A 14,563-nucleotide genomic window follows, 5' to 3' on the forward strand; every position below is an offset into this window, starting at 1 on the left:
AGCGCTTGTGCCCTGCGACCTGAAATTGAGAGCAAAAGCATAAGCCGGCGGTAGCCGGTCGGATTGGTCAATGGGAGTCGGGAGAACCATCGTCCCTCGTCGTTTGTTTCGGACAGGTGCACAAGTATTCAACGGCGCCACCCCGTGTACCGTGCTTGGGCTTCTTTTGCATGCTCTTGTTCCCCTGCCCCCGCATTTAACCGCAACATAATGATGATTAACTGAGAAAAAATCCCACACACAGGGAGCCGGCACGTGAGCATACAAACTGCCCGCGCGTTGCGGCAAGCGTTTGGTTGTTGCTGGCTTTATGAATTTTGGTTTTACCATAATCGTGCCCGAAGGCGCGGGGGGGGGGGGGGGAGAGAAGGTTGTAATGTTCCTATTTTAAGATGAGCCACCACGGCCATCTCCCAGGTCGCATACATGCAAGTGCTCTTAGTTTTTGAACTAGTGCACGATTAGGCAAAACCCCTCTGTGTGTGTGTGTGTGTGTAAATCGCTGAGAATTTTGCGCTTTCAATTGCTACCGTTTGTGCTTAAGATTGTGGTGGAGGAGGTCATAATCATATGGCCGCGATTTCCGAGGATAGGCAATTGTTTTGTGCCGGTGCTCTAGTTGGAGTACTATGTTCAGAATGGTTTCGCTTTTTTTCTCAAGCCGCCAGTTTGCCCGACTCAGTTTGTAATCATTTTGCAAGACGAACTACACCGCACCTGACGTGCAGATCTTCTTCGATCATAACATAGCGCGCTACCTTTAACCGCCACAAAGTCAAGCTCGAAGCTCGTTGAGAAATGGAAATGATCGGCAAGAGACGGGCCCGGGTCTGTTCCGTTTGTCTGTTGGTGGGTTGTTCCTCCCCTTCTGCTGCGTTTCTTATTACTATAATTAAAATCATTTTGTAATGTTTTTTTTCGGTAACTAGCAATCTACCTTGCGCCAGGGGGAAGCCAGCGGGAGTGATGATTGCTGGCATGTGATAAGATCACGTTTAGCGATTGCGCAAAGTGTTAGATTCCTCCCAGAAAGTGGTGGGATGAAACAGCTGCTACTGTTGCTTGCTGCTTGAATGTTTGCACAAACCGGCGGGCTGGTTAGCGTGTTCGAAATCGTTATCGTTACAAGATCGCTCGCTGCAGATAAAATACGGGCGTTTGGGCTGTTCAAGAGGGTGCTAATGAATTGCGCCCAACGCTATCGGTTGAACGTCTCATTTATCAGCATTTTAGGGCTCATTTTACTCCGAAATGTGTGTATGATGGATGGGCACGTAACACGAACCGATGATCGCTTTTGATCGTATGCCGTATTAGCAAAAATTCGATGAAGACAATTTAATTATTGCTGCTCGGCTTGGTTGCTTGGAACCGCGCAAAACTCGCCCATTTAACGAATCATTTGAAGATCTGCTTCCCACACTGCGAAAGTGAATAAGCGAGATCAATAAAAGATACAAGCGCACCAAATCGATGCGGTGGATGAAATAAAAACTCACGCTAATAGCATACCGTCCCTGCCAGCTTCGCTGCCTGCCTCAAAACGGCGGTGATGCGCAGTCACTATACAATTTAATAACTCCAACTGACAACTAAGCTCACGTTTCTGCTGAGGGGTAGGATTGTCAAAACTGAAGATCCCCGTATGAAGATCCCGATCGTACACAAGCACTTTCTTTCTCTCTCTTGCGCACTCTCGATCGATCGCTCAGTCCGCCTCTCCTTAATTGACGTAGCGAAACGTAAATGGGCTCGCGGCGGTACCGAAACCACACTCGAACCAGATTTCTGACAGATCGACTTCAAAACGATTCACGCCACAGCCATTCAAACGCTCCAAATCGATTACTTTCGATCAGTCACGGTGGGTTCGTCGCTTGCACCCCCCCCCCCCCCCCCCCCCCCCCCAGTGGTCCCCGGGTATTACCGAACCCCTACCCATCTTGAAGTGAAGATCCTCATCGGTAGACTTTCTAGTTCTCCGCGCTTTGCTCAGACCCAGCCGAATGCCGAGCGACCCACGACGACACGATCCTCTAATACCTATTAACCCCTGGCGCAAAGGCAAACAAACCTCTTTTGAAAATGGGTGGCGAGCGGCTCTAAGTGATTCCTCTTCTGGGAGCGAAAAGATGGGGGGTGACCCTCTTCACTGACCACGCGCACTGGATGCTACAAAGCAAGTTCGGAGGGATTTCGGGCGCGAGCTTTCGAGTTGTGAGGTTGAGTGTCCATTCTCCTGAATTGATTTGGTTCATCTTTTTGATTGACGGACCGGGACCCGGGACAATGGAAACGGGGTAGTGATCGACCACCCCACTGGATCGATTCTTTTCCAGCTGTCCGCCCTCACGCGTGGAGTTTCGGCTGCTGCTGCTGCTGCTGCTGTCCGCCTCTGAAGGTTCGCGAACGAGCTGCGCTGTTACATAAATTCACCTTGCAAACCGTTTCCGCCCGCACGGAATCTTTACGAGGGGGAAAAAAACTCCGGGAGCCGGTCCTTTTAGGAACATTCCGTCCAGGGCTTGGTACGCTCAATGAAAGTGAAGTGTAGCGCGGTGAAGGCCTTGATTTGGTAAGGGAGAAAAAAGCACGCACAAAACAACAACAAAAACACAACCCCAAAGGGAAAGGGACCCTTCGGTGAAAGATCTTCCAGCGCCTTAGGACACGGATGAGGCGACACGCACTCCGAATCGGGGGGAGAAAAAAAAAGATCGAAAGAGAAGCTACTCAACCTAGCTACCAGCTCTGCCCCGTCGCTGCACGGAATTGTGCCCATTTTTGGAGGGGTTCGTCGCTTGTGTCGCATTTGCGGCAAGCCGTTCGTCCTCTTGTGTGAATGGGAAAACCCTCCGGTGCGTGCCGGTGACCCGTTGTCACAAGGGCTGTGTCGGTTTGTTTGTGACGGCGTTTAGCATTATGTATCGTGTCATTCAATGCAAAGGAAACATTCCGGAGCTATCAAAAGTGTATCACACGGCCCACAATGATAAAGAAAACCGATAGGACGGCATTAGAGCGTGTGTGTGTGTGTGTGTGTGTGTGTGTGTGTGTGTGTGTGTGTGTGTGTGTGTGTGTGTGTGTGTGTGTGTGTGTGTGTGTGTGTGTGTGTGTGTGTTGGGGCAAAACGGAAGCGATAATGCGAAGGCATTTTGTATGATTTAGGTGAAGCGAGAAGAGGACACTTGTTAGGGGTTTTTTGTTGTTGCTATTGATGGTCGCTGTCAACGCTGCGTTCGTCACGAAACGCAACCGCACACGCAAACACCGATATTCCGTCGGCCCCATCTGAATGGGGCTTTTTTCTTTCTACAACGGCACTGACTATTTTGGGACACATGTCTGCCCTCTCCTAACTAGCTCCGGCGGAACACTGATATGCGTCAAAACTTTCACGAAGCAGGAAAATCTTAACGATCGTGTTAATTATACTGTTACAGCAATACACACACACAGAGCCAAACACAAATCCACCGACAAAGATTTACGTGCTAGCGCGTATCAAACCACGCTGGCACGCTTTTGTGCGTTTGTGAGCTGCTGCTGCTGTTGCTTGTCGCCGAACCGTGATCGTGCGAGCATCATTTCTTTCACATCGCTGCTGCGTCTGACGCGATCCATATCAGACAAGCGAAAACAGACGTCTTGACATCGTGTTTTATGTCGCGTTTAAGCCTTTGCGTCGGCACAGGAAGTGAAGGTGTATGGTAGTAGGTGGACGGACAAAGAAGATGGATGGAGCGTTTCGTCATTTGCAATATTTTGGACGCATTTTTGTTTTCTTCGTAGAGAAAACAGTTCCGTTAAGCAAAAACTAATCGAACATTGAATAGGCCTCAGTTTCGCCGGGTTCGTCGCTTGGTGCAATCTTTCGGTTTTGGCGTGCTTTGCGCTCGTGCCGCATTGCCCGTGCTTTCTGATGGTACTGATGCACGACATCGATGTCAAGCGAGGCTCGTTTTTATTATATTTCCATGCTTTTACATGCCGTTCCCGTTTCCTTCCCTTTCCCATTTCCTTCTATTTTCAAAACAGATGGGTCCACCATTAGCTTCTCATTTTCTCGGACGTCAGCGGATTTTCAAACCCTGAAACCGTTTGCCACCCCCGCGCATCCGCGCTCCGGCAGTGACAACGCCTGGTAACGCTTCATTCAAAAACCCTTTTGCTGAAGCCCTGCAGCTTAGAGGCAAAATGAAGTAAAACATGGAAGCAAATAATACATGCTGCTGCTGCTCCCTCTACCATTTGCCCTTCTGCGGAGCCATTTTCTTCTTATTTTTTTCTTGCTACATTACATCTCTCCAGGTGGATGCTGCTGGCCGGACGGCCAGGTTTGGCAGAAAGCGGATGCATGCAAAACTCTAGCCACGGTCGCCGAGAAGAGTTTCTGCACCAACACACACACACACAGAGACACAAAAAACGACAAAAATTGAGAGCAATCAGCATCAAAACGGCAGGCGACGAGCAGAGCCTCGTGCCACGGCTTGTGTGTGTGTGTGTCGCGCACTCGCGCAATGTTCAATGTGTTTAAGGTTTTTGCGCAGAAAGCATTGCGCATGCGGAGTCTCTGCGCGAGGTCAGTAAAAGACCCTGCGGGTGTTACAAGCGAATAAAATAAAACTGGGGAAAAAAATACACACAGGAGAAAGAAGGGGGACACAGCGACATAGGGAAATATAAAGCTTCCCGGATAAGCTCGGTGTGGAGCAACAAAAAAAAACCCCATCCCCACAACCGCCTGCTCGCGCAAAACAAGACGACAGCGCAACGCGCACCGAACTGGAGCAAATCGTGTGTTGTGTGTGGCTGGGTTTGCGGAGACACCGAATCGAATCCTCCGCGTAGAAATGCAAGCACTGGGTTCGGTAACGAAGGCAGGGATTGAATTAAAGTGATACATAAATTTAATTTTACTTTCAATTCATGAGCGGAATGCAGAAAGTGGACCGCTGGTACGATTGCTAGTGCAGGATGCACCAGCTTTTCTGCTCTCTCGAACCAGTTTACACACTGGTGAGATTGCGAAGGGAAGCAATACGGGGGGGTTCGTCGCTTGCAGCTCGCTCGCTTACCGCGGCCGGCGGAAGCGGACCGCATCCGCATATCTGCAACTTGTCATCTTCGAAGTTGAAGTATGTGAATGAACGCGCGGGAGGTTGGTCCCGCGCGTCGAGCAAAATTGTAATGTTTTTACCCATTTTTCAACCAACTATCGGCTAGTGGCTATCGGCGCTCGGTGGTTAGAAGGAGGAAGGCACGCAGGCCTTCTTTCGGTGTGATTTGAGGGTTTCGTGTGCTTTTTTCGTCGATATCTTTTGGGATTTGCTTCCCCTTTCCGCTGTCGTGTTTATGGCAGGTATCGGTTGGGAGATTCCCCACCCCCACCCCTCTCCCTCAGCCGTTTGGGAGTGCAGCGGACAGAGGCGACTTTCGTTTCGGGGCACAACAGCAACAACACCGGTGCACAACGTCGTCCACCTGAGCAGCGCGTCCGCGTGCAGCACGACAATCAGTGCATTGTAGGTGAGGGAGAAGCGGATGGTGGTGTGTGTGTGAGGACAGGAAGCAGTTAAAAATAACGATTAAAATGGAAGCTACAAATTAGAGTAAATACGAGCCTGTCATCGGAACGCGATCGTTCATTCATTAATGGCGGGGATGGGAGAAAAGAGAAAGAAAAAAAAACGGGATAACGAAAGCGACGAACCCCTCCGCGGTTCGTAGGATGATTTCTTTCTCTCCCGAACCGAATCCCTTTGGGGGTTCGAAATCGCGCGAAACCGAGATGACAGATGTGTCACTCGGCTTTGCGGGAGGAGAGCGTGTTGCGGGAGAAGCCGGCAAAGGGATGGTATGGAAGGTGGAAATGCGGCAAAATACGATCCCTTCGGGCAGTTTTTGAGGTCTTGACGAGGCTTTTGGACTTGCTTTCGAATCGACGCTCGCAAGAATTACTCGAAATTAATCGTTTTGTGAGTGTGTGTGTGTGTGTGTTGTGTTTGAAAGGGCAAGGGAGAAGAAGGGAAGAGCTGAAGTTTGAAGCTTTTTTCCACCATACGTTGGGATGTTTCTGAACCCGTACAGGGTGTAAAAATGGGTGGTCCAATTCGATATGGCAAAGGTATTTATCATTGTTGATATGTCCTTTTGCGGGCATCGGGGGGCGCCTACGACGGCGACGACGACGACGCTGTGGTGGTCATGCAAATGTTGCATCATTGGGGCTGGAGGATGTTTCTCGTTTTTTTTTTGTGTGTTGCTCGCTCACACACACACGAAATGTTTGTTCCCTTGTATGGTTTATTGATTGTCATTGCTTCCGATCCCGATCTGATGGGAGGGTTTTTGGAGCATGTTTTTTTTTTTGTTTGGTGACTGTTGTGAAAATGCGTTTTCCCCCGAGGGAAGGATGGATGAAATTATTTATGCATTTTTAAAAGCTCTCCATTTTAGGTGGCTGGAGGCTGATTCTTTTTTGGGTGTTTTCAGAGCATAAGAAAAGCAATTTTTCAATTGATTATTTGACACAAAATTTATAGCCGTCATGTTCATCGACTTTGGTCCTTTTTCATGGTTAATTTCGCATTAATGGTTTTTTGATTAATTTTCATTTGTCTATATTTGATACTACTCTTCCTTAAACTATTTAAACTATCAAAAAAGACCCGCTTCAACGTGCACATAATATTCCACCCACTGGTTTCGCGTTTTTCTACCTCACATTCCCATTTTTCATCATGCGCGCAAACTGCTTTTTCACCCTTTCATTGCTGCAGGGGAATCAATCGCTTGTGCACTTCCACTTACTTATCATTGCCCACTTCTGCTGCCCACTGCTGCCTTCCCTTGTATGCAATGAGCCGTAAATCTGTCAAACAACATGCCACCGGTCCAACGGCAGCGTGCGGAAGCGCGAGATACAAGCGCATTTAAATAAAGAGAGGTCGCACTCCCCCCCTCGGGCTGCGGGCTGAACTCCACACACGATCGAAATCGCAGCCCCTCGCACAAACAAATCTCTAATCTTGGTGCTGCCGGTGCTGCTGCTGCTGCTGCTGCTGCTGTTGCAGGACTCCCAACCCCGACAGTGTTGTACTAGCACCGGGAATTAAAAATTATTCTCGCATAATTTCGCAAAACGGAACAGCGTTGGGCGTCGGTCGGTTGGGTAGCTTCCAGCTTCTTGCGAAAGTGTACTGGGGGTATCATTTATGGTGCATCTGCCTTTGGAGCGGTTGCGGTTGCCACAAGATCAAACCAATTTCCCCTGTGCAAAAAATGAAATCCCGTGTGCTGGCATCTGGCAGCACGGTATGCCCCGAGAGTATGTACGAGATCGGTGCGATTGTTGAAAATCGTTCAGAAGGGAAGCACGCTCGGAGCAGCTCTCGGTGTCGAGATGGAATTAGATTTTTTGCTGTAGTTGTTGTTGTTGCTTTGCTTCGCTTTCAGGCCAGGGTCTTCTTGACCACGTTTTTCGCCTTATGGGGAGCGCAGCGGGTTGGAGTTAGCCACGCCTGATCTTTAGGGCTTTAAGGAAGGGGTTGGAAGATGAATCCTCATGATTTGTGGCTGAGAGCTTAGGGCAAAGTTGAAGCGAAGAGAAAAATGTTGATGAGCTTTATACCATAAGCATCTTCTTCGTTTTAAGGGATATTGTGTGAAGGTTGCTTCAGATGTACAGTAACATAAAGCCGCGTTCTTAAAAACAACTTCCAAATATTGACAACCTGTTTGGAATTTCGTCGTGCGGTTTTGCTAGTTCCAGAAACAGAATTTGATCCTCATCTAATGCGTCGCCTTCTCTCATCTTTGCTCTCGCAAGTGACACTTTGTTGTCACGCTGAAACCTGACCTCCCGAAGAACCAGCAAAACAGGGAAGATCAAAGCTAAAATGTAAAACTTATTCCCCAAAAAACAACAACCCACCGCTTCACTATCCGACCCATCCGTTCCAGTCAATCAAAAGACACGACCCGGAGCACGAAACCTCATCCGTGTGTCCCGGGATGGATGGATTGGGGGGAAATATCTAAATCTATCTCAAAAACCTCAAACCACTACCACCGTGCCTCGGAAACTGGTGTGTCAATTTTTTGGACCCCTGGCTTTTGTCGACGAAGCCACCCTTCATTCATTGATTGATGCGTCCTTCGGCTTTCTGTGTTTCATATATTTGTGACAGCGCGGGAGATCATCTTGCGCGGCAGTTGAACCGAACTGTCAACCAGGCTGTCGAAAACCGGTGATAGAGAGAGAGAGAGGGACTAACCCCGCGGGAGAAAGGAAGGTGGAGGTTGATTAGGTCTCCAAAGTAACACACCGCAACCTTTCCCCCCGTTGGATGAACCCACCTAGACTCGAGCAAGAAACCCACGCGTAAAGTCACACGATTGAAATGACGGTTCAATGTTTTGTCAACCTTACCTTACTTGTTTCGGTGTTCTGTGTTCCGTTCCTAAACTCGTCACGGGGAACTGGTGGTGTTTCGGTTTGTGGCAACAGGTTTTGGGGATTTGGAAGCGCACAACCGGCCGGGACACAGAATGGGATGAAGGAAGATGAAGCAAGGCAGCAGGATCCGGACTCCGGCCTGATCCCTCCGAACGAAAAATCGTCCCCAAGGTTGGATAGTGGCGTATTTATATTTGCGCCCTTGCCGATTTTTGGCGGCAGATGATGATTAGTGTCGGTTGGCCTTCAGAGGCTTGTTCCATTCCGGTGTGGATCGAGATCTTGCGAGTTCGTAATCCGAGCGCGATGAAACGGAGCGGATGCCTGCGCACGGGGGGAGCGGTGGAGAAAGAAAAAAATTGAAAAGAACAATCGAATAAAGCAACGAGGAAGGTTTGATGGCATTAGAGTGTGTGTGTGTTTTGCTCTGGCTGAGGTGATTAATTAATAATGTTGAGGTGCGACGCGTTAGTTTTTCCCATCACTTCTACTATCGACCCGCCTACAGTAGTAGAAGCAAAAAGTGTAAGCAAAGTGTCGTTTCTGCTTCTTCTTCTTGTGTCTTAGATCCAACATCTCGAACGCTCTTCCTCTTCATCGCTTGCTCGTTTGCTTGCCATACCGGGGTAACTTCATGGCTATTCATGGTTGGATGATTGCGCCGGTTGGATCAGGTTCGACCGGATGTTGAAGCTTTTAGATTTGATTGATTTCGTCATCTGCAGGCTTCGACATCGTCCAACGCGAAATGCCCGCCTCGGTGTGTATCGTGTTAGATACGGCCGAGAGGATAAGTTTGTTTTCGCGTGGCGAAGTAGAGGGATTGGAAACTTGGAAACGGATTACGTTTGGAGTGTAAGGTGAAAGAAAGTTCACCATATCACGCCCTTGGCCCCCTCATGTGGGTTAATCCGGCCGAAGTGTTGCAGGCGGCTTGCAGGACCAAAGCGTCATTACATCATCGCACTATAAGTCGATTAGGATCGGTCAGATTTGCACAAAAACTGAAGGTGATAAACCGGCTGCAGGCTTTAGGGGCGGTTGAGTAACGATGATTGCTCGCATTTTTATTTCAAGTGATCAAGAAACCGTGTTTATTAGCTGTTTCCTGGTCACGGCACCAAAAAATGTATGAAGAATTGTTTATCTTTTGTGTTCAGTCAGTTGATACGTTTGAGTTTTCCAATATTTAGCGATACATTTTTCCTTTTAAGAAGGCTAGCCAATACTAAGCTGATTGCAATAAACGCCTTCTTGCTCAACTCTCCCATTATTATGCGACACTTTTTTACCTCGCGCAGCTGCATTCCAACCGCCTAATGTTGTGCAAAATCTATGCTCTTTTTGCACAATACAAGTGCAAACACACATGCCGTGCAAAACCGCTCCATCCAAACAGATGCATCCGATGAGTTCGATAAAGCGTGGGAGCTAGCCAAGCCATCATTGCAGCTTTCATCGCGCAGCAGCCCTAGAACAACAACAAGCCCCTAGTCGTCGTCGTTGTCGTCGCCGCCGGTTTTGCAAAGGTGTAAAATATGCGCCGACGGATTGAGCGCGACCGGTTGGAAAATTACCCGCCGAAACAATCAGCCATTGTTTTCGGGATGGAATGGTGGCAAGACGCGACGCGTTTGACTGCGAAATAATATTTGATCTACTCATTAGCATACCCTCGCCGGCTTGTAGGCAGGCAGAATCGCATGGGAATCGCACATTGCACATGCGTGCACATTCGATGAGCGATGAAGAAACCGTTTTGTACAAATTATGCTCAGAAACCACCACGGGTTCTCCCTTCGTTGCAGCTCGTTGTTTGGTAAATGGGCAACATTGTGTCGTTGGGCGATCTGTTTTAAATAGCTGCACTAGTTTTCTGTTGCCCGACGATGTGGGGGGGGGGGGGGGACAGTTTGAGACGGTGCAAGACAGCGAACATGGACCACCTTGATGGACCAAAACCTCCATGGTGTTGCACTTGGTCGGTGTTGCTGAGGAATGTTCTGTCCCGATGAGGCAAGCAGCAACACACATTCCACCGGGTGAAGAAGATTATAAAAGATAATTGATACATGAACGGATTGAGCGGATGAAGCATCCTGCAGGGGATGAAGGGGGACCGTTTTGCAATCGCTCTACCCCCTTCGACTGGAGGCAGGCTGGATCGACAACATATTTTGGTGGATTGAAAATGTGTTCGCCAAAGGATGGGAAAACATATTTGCATACACGAGTGGGAGCAAAACCGACAGTTGCACAACCGGGTCAATAAAATAAAATGCAAGCGCAGCGAGCGAAGAAAAAAAAACCAAGACAGAGCAATCGAATTCCGGCACAACGGTTGTCATTCACGCGGTTGAAGCTTGTATTTTCGGGTCAAGCAAAAATGTTAAACAAATTATTAGCTTCAAACCGTGAGGAGTTCAATCACCACAGCCACCAAAAACGAGCAAAAGAGCCAATTATTTGCACTCCCTATCAGTAGCCGCGCAGGCCATGCCGCGACGACAGCCCGTTGCCGACTGCTATGCCCGATAGCGAAGGCAAGCGACGAACCCCATTTGCACTGCCGGCTGGCGTGGGTTAGGCTTCTTCCTCGGCTTCTGCCTTTGAAGCAATCAATCAATCAATCAATCAAATGCGAGTTTACTCCACAGTTAGTCTACCCTGTCCCTCCCCTCTGTTGGAGCACCATACGGTTCAAACTGATTGTTGCCTTCCCAGCCGCCAATCGCCGCCGAAGGGAAGCTCGGCGCAAAGCCATGCAAAATGCACCGTGAAAGCTTCAAACCCACCACCGCCAAATGCTCCAAATCACCTGCCTGCGCTGGCGGGCCCGGGAGAATCGTTTCTACAATTTCGCGATACAGCTCCGGAGCGGTTTTGGAGGAGAGGGGAGGTTAGAAGGCGCACCGAATCGGTTGGCGACAACCGTCTTTCCCTTTTTGCTACGGTGATATAATTTAATAACGCGCAGCTTTATGAGTTTGTTTGCCGTTGAGGGTGCCCTCCCTGGAGTGGGGAGATGATGGGGAGCAGTGGGCACTAATTATGATTTATGTATGTGGCCCACCACCCTACCGGTGGTCTGCTTTCAGCATCGCCGGCATGGATGGACGGGCATGGGTTGGGTTTGGGCGCTGCAGTTTTTTTCCTTATTCCCTCCCCGGTCAACTCTGCAATATTGCGAAACGTCAAACCGATCCATCCGCGTTCGGGGGGAGGTCCAGGGTGGTGTTCGGAGAAAGAAAGGGTGGACCACCTGATGCACACCTCCCACCGGTTGGAGACACTTTTTTTTATGCACTCACGGCTCACGGCGGGACACTTTGGGCGGCGGGTTTGGGTTCCAAGCGGCGGAGCAGAACCGAGACATACAGAGTAATGAGTCGGTGTGTGTGTGTGTAATGTTTGCTCTCGATTTGCTTGAAACTGGTTGTTACCCCGTTTCTAACGAGAAGGTGATATAAAATTACGAGTTTTTAATTTTACGACAAGCGACAAGCGTTTAGAAGCGTGCTTTAATTGTAATGAGCATTTCAAGGAGCTGGGTGGCTGGCTGGGTGGAATGTGGCCGTGGTTCACATTACATCGTCTTTAATTGTAATTGCAAAGCATACATAACTTGTACCAAACTTGTGAAAAAATCCCATTGTATTTAACATTACTGTTGAGGGAAGAATCATGAAAGACTTAAATGAACAAAAAGCGACAAAATCCAATGTTATGTAATATCATTTTCAATCCTCTCGATTAACCTTGAAAACCCATCGAATATTGAAGGTTCCCACGGTTCATCTTCGTTTTCGGGGGTTCACCATTCACCAAAAAAAAAAAAAAAAAAAAAAAAATGAAATCCTACTGAAACAAAACAGAACTCCATTGTAACCGACATCGAACCGGTGCGGGGCCAAAAAAAAGTTGACAAAATTTGCATAGTGTCAACAATTAATCATAAATTAATTCACTTCCCTTTGCCGCTTCCCTCCGTATCGTTTAATCGTATCGCATGGAATCAGCGCCGAGAGTTTTTTCTCTCTCTCTTTCGGGAAGGTGTTAATAAAATCGTCCACCACCGCACCCGCACACATTCTGCCCTTCAGGGGGGCAGATTAAACGATGCCTCAAAACCCGGTAGCCAGAGCGCAAACTTCGCACGCGGGTGTGATGTTGTGACGGGAATGGCGAGATGCAACCAAAGCTGGGGTTTAGCGAATGCACCCGGTGGCAAGCAGGCAGGCTCATCTCTTCAAACAACGGCGCGAACCACGGTGTACCACAACCGCCAGGCCAGGCCGGAGCAGTTTTTGGTCAATTATAAGTTTATTATTTTAATTCGGTGGCCCAGTCCGGATCGGTGCGGAAATGACACCTCAATAAACTGCGCGCACGAACAGGGCTCACGAAGGAAGAGCCAAGGGGAGTGCATAATTATCACCTCGGGACTGTTTTTTTTTTTGTGTGTTCGGGAAGACCGTGAAAGTTTCCTTCTTCAAAGTGCGAAAGATGGCTCATTTATTGCATGCACGCGCGTGTATTGGTGGATGGTGCAAGCCTATTTCATGCTGGTTTGGGGCACTTAAGCAGTGCCCCCGGTGCGACTCATCTCGCGGACCGAGGAAGATGGGCTAGGTTGAAGTCAAATAATGTGAACCCATCACCCCTCGGTGGACCCCTGTGGTGTGGGGTTGTGTGTGTGTAAGTGAGGGAACAGATTAAGTGGTACAGGTTACTGCTGAAACTGATGCTTTATTCTTTCTTTTTTACAGTCAACACCGAAGCGGCAGAAGTACACGTCGGGTGTCGGTAAGAATGAGCATTTTGAGCTAATCATTCGCCCCGCGTTGGTGATGATGCTCTGATGGTGATGAAAATGAAGATGATGAGGATCGTCAAGTCATGCTCACCCCCCCAAAAGTATGCGGTATATGCGGGTCGGTCAGTTTTACGAGCGCGAATTTTGCCAGCTTGTTGCGCCTGCGAGCTTTTGTGCTGCGCGTACTGACATTACGTCCAATAAACGAGCGATGATGAGCGCGTGAGGTAAAATGCAATAAGAGCATTAAAAATGCTTAAGAGGGTTATTTATTTTTTTTTTTTTGGGAAGCCACAAGGGTGTCAGTTTCGGCAATGAGGTGTTCTAAACGTTCTTATTAGTTGGTAATGGGGATGTACTTATACAATAAGCACCACGCAAAGGGGATGGCGTTGCTGTTTTATTGCATACGGAACAACGACGAGTGACGGTGACCTTCTGCGTGTTTGCTCTGCGTAGGCAGGCCAGCTACGCGGATGGACCATCTATCGCGCCCGTAGGTCCGTAGGATTTGCGAAGCCGCATGCCTGGTCTGGTGGTGAAAAAGTGGAGTTCCGCTCCGGTATTGGTAATAAAGTTTTATGAAAGCCAACAAATGATGACATTTATGACGGTGGTTTAACATGCGTTTAGGACGTGGATTTTCGCACCGAGTGCAGGATTTGATGCGGCTTTGTCTGCCTAGCTGTCTGTCTGTCGGCCGTTAGATCAGAACCTTGGCTTTAATTGAGGGTGTTAGCAAGCGGAGAGGTTGCATGGTTTCGTGTCTTCAAAACGTATTGGTACTGTGCTGGCAAACTCTTCTTCCTTGGTTCGCTATTAATTTGATACCATTTCTCCTTCTTTACAGTTACTCGCAAACGATTATATGCAAATGGGAAACTAATACCAGACACGCACGCACGGCCACTATTGCTCTTTCTTCGCTCCTCGGGACGACACCTTCGACGCTGGCGTTTGCGATGAAGTTATGATACGTTTGTGTACCTCCCCTAATTTTCAACTCCTACCCACTTTGGGGTGGCTAGAAGACAAGCTCTGTATGACGCGTCATAGACACGGTGCATCAATCTCTCCTCCCTTTTACCGCACCGCGTAATGAAGATATGCAACAAAGCGTCTAGCCTTATGTGTGCTGCGTCTTCGGCTGTTGCCCTTTTTTTGTACCCACGGACTATGGGCGTACCGGGCCAAACCCTCCCTCGCGGGCACCGCACCGGATGCATCTCGAAATAAAAGAGACGCTCGGGCTTTTATTAATAGTCACCGTTTGAACCGAAGCG

At 48.7% G+C, this 14,563-nt stretch overlaps 1 protein-coding gene across 2 annotated transcripts in view; it reads right to left on the minus strand.

The window, feature by feature from the left end:
- Positions 1-14,563, minus strand: part of LOC133393021 (protein glass-like) — a 66,902-nt gene that overhangs the window by 34,806 nt on the left and 17,533 nt on the right. Inside the window, exon 2 of one of the 2 annotated variants that reach the window (XM_061655950.1) lies at positions 8,438-8,788. The exons of the other annotated variant lie outside the window; for it this stretch is intronic. The gene's annotated coding sequence lies outside the window, so the exon portion shown is untranslated. The remainder of the gene's footprint in view (positions 1-8,437; positions 8,789-14,563) is intronic. 2 annotated transcript variants of the gene reach the window in all.

Source organism: Anopheles gambiae, chromosome 3 (genome assembly GCF_943734735.2).
Source record: "Anopheles gambiae chromosome 3, idAnoGambNW_F1_1, whole genome shotgun sequence".
Lineage (NCBI taxonomy): Eukaryota > Metazoa > Arthropoda > Insecta > Diptera > Culicidae > Anopheles > Anopheles gambiae.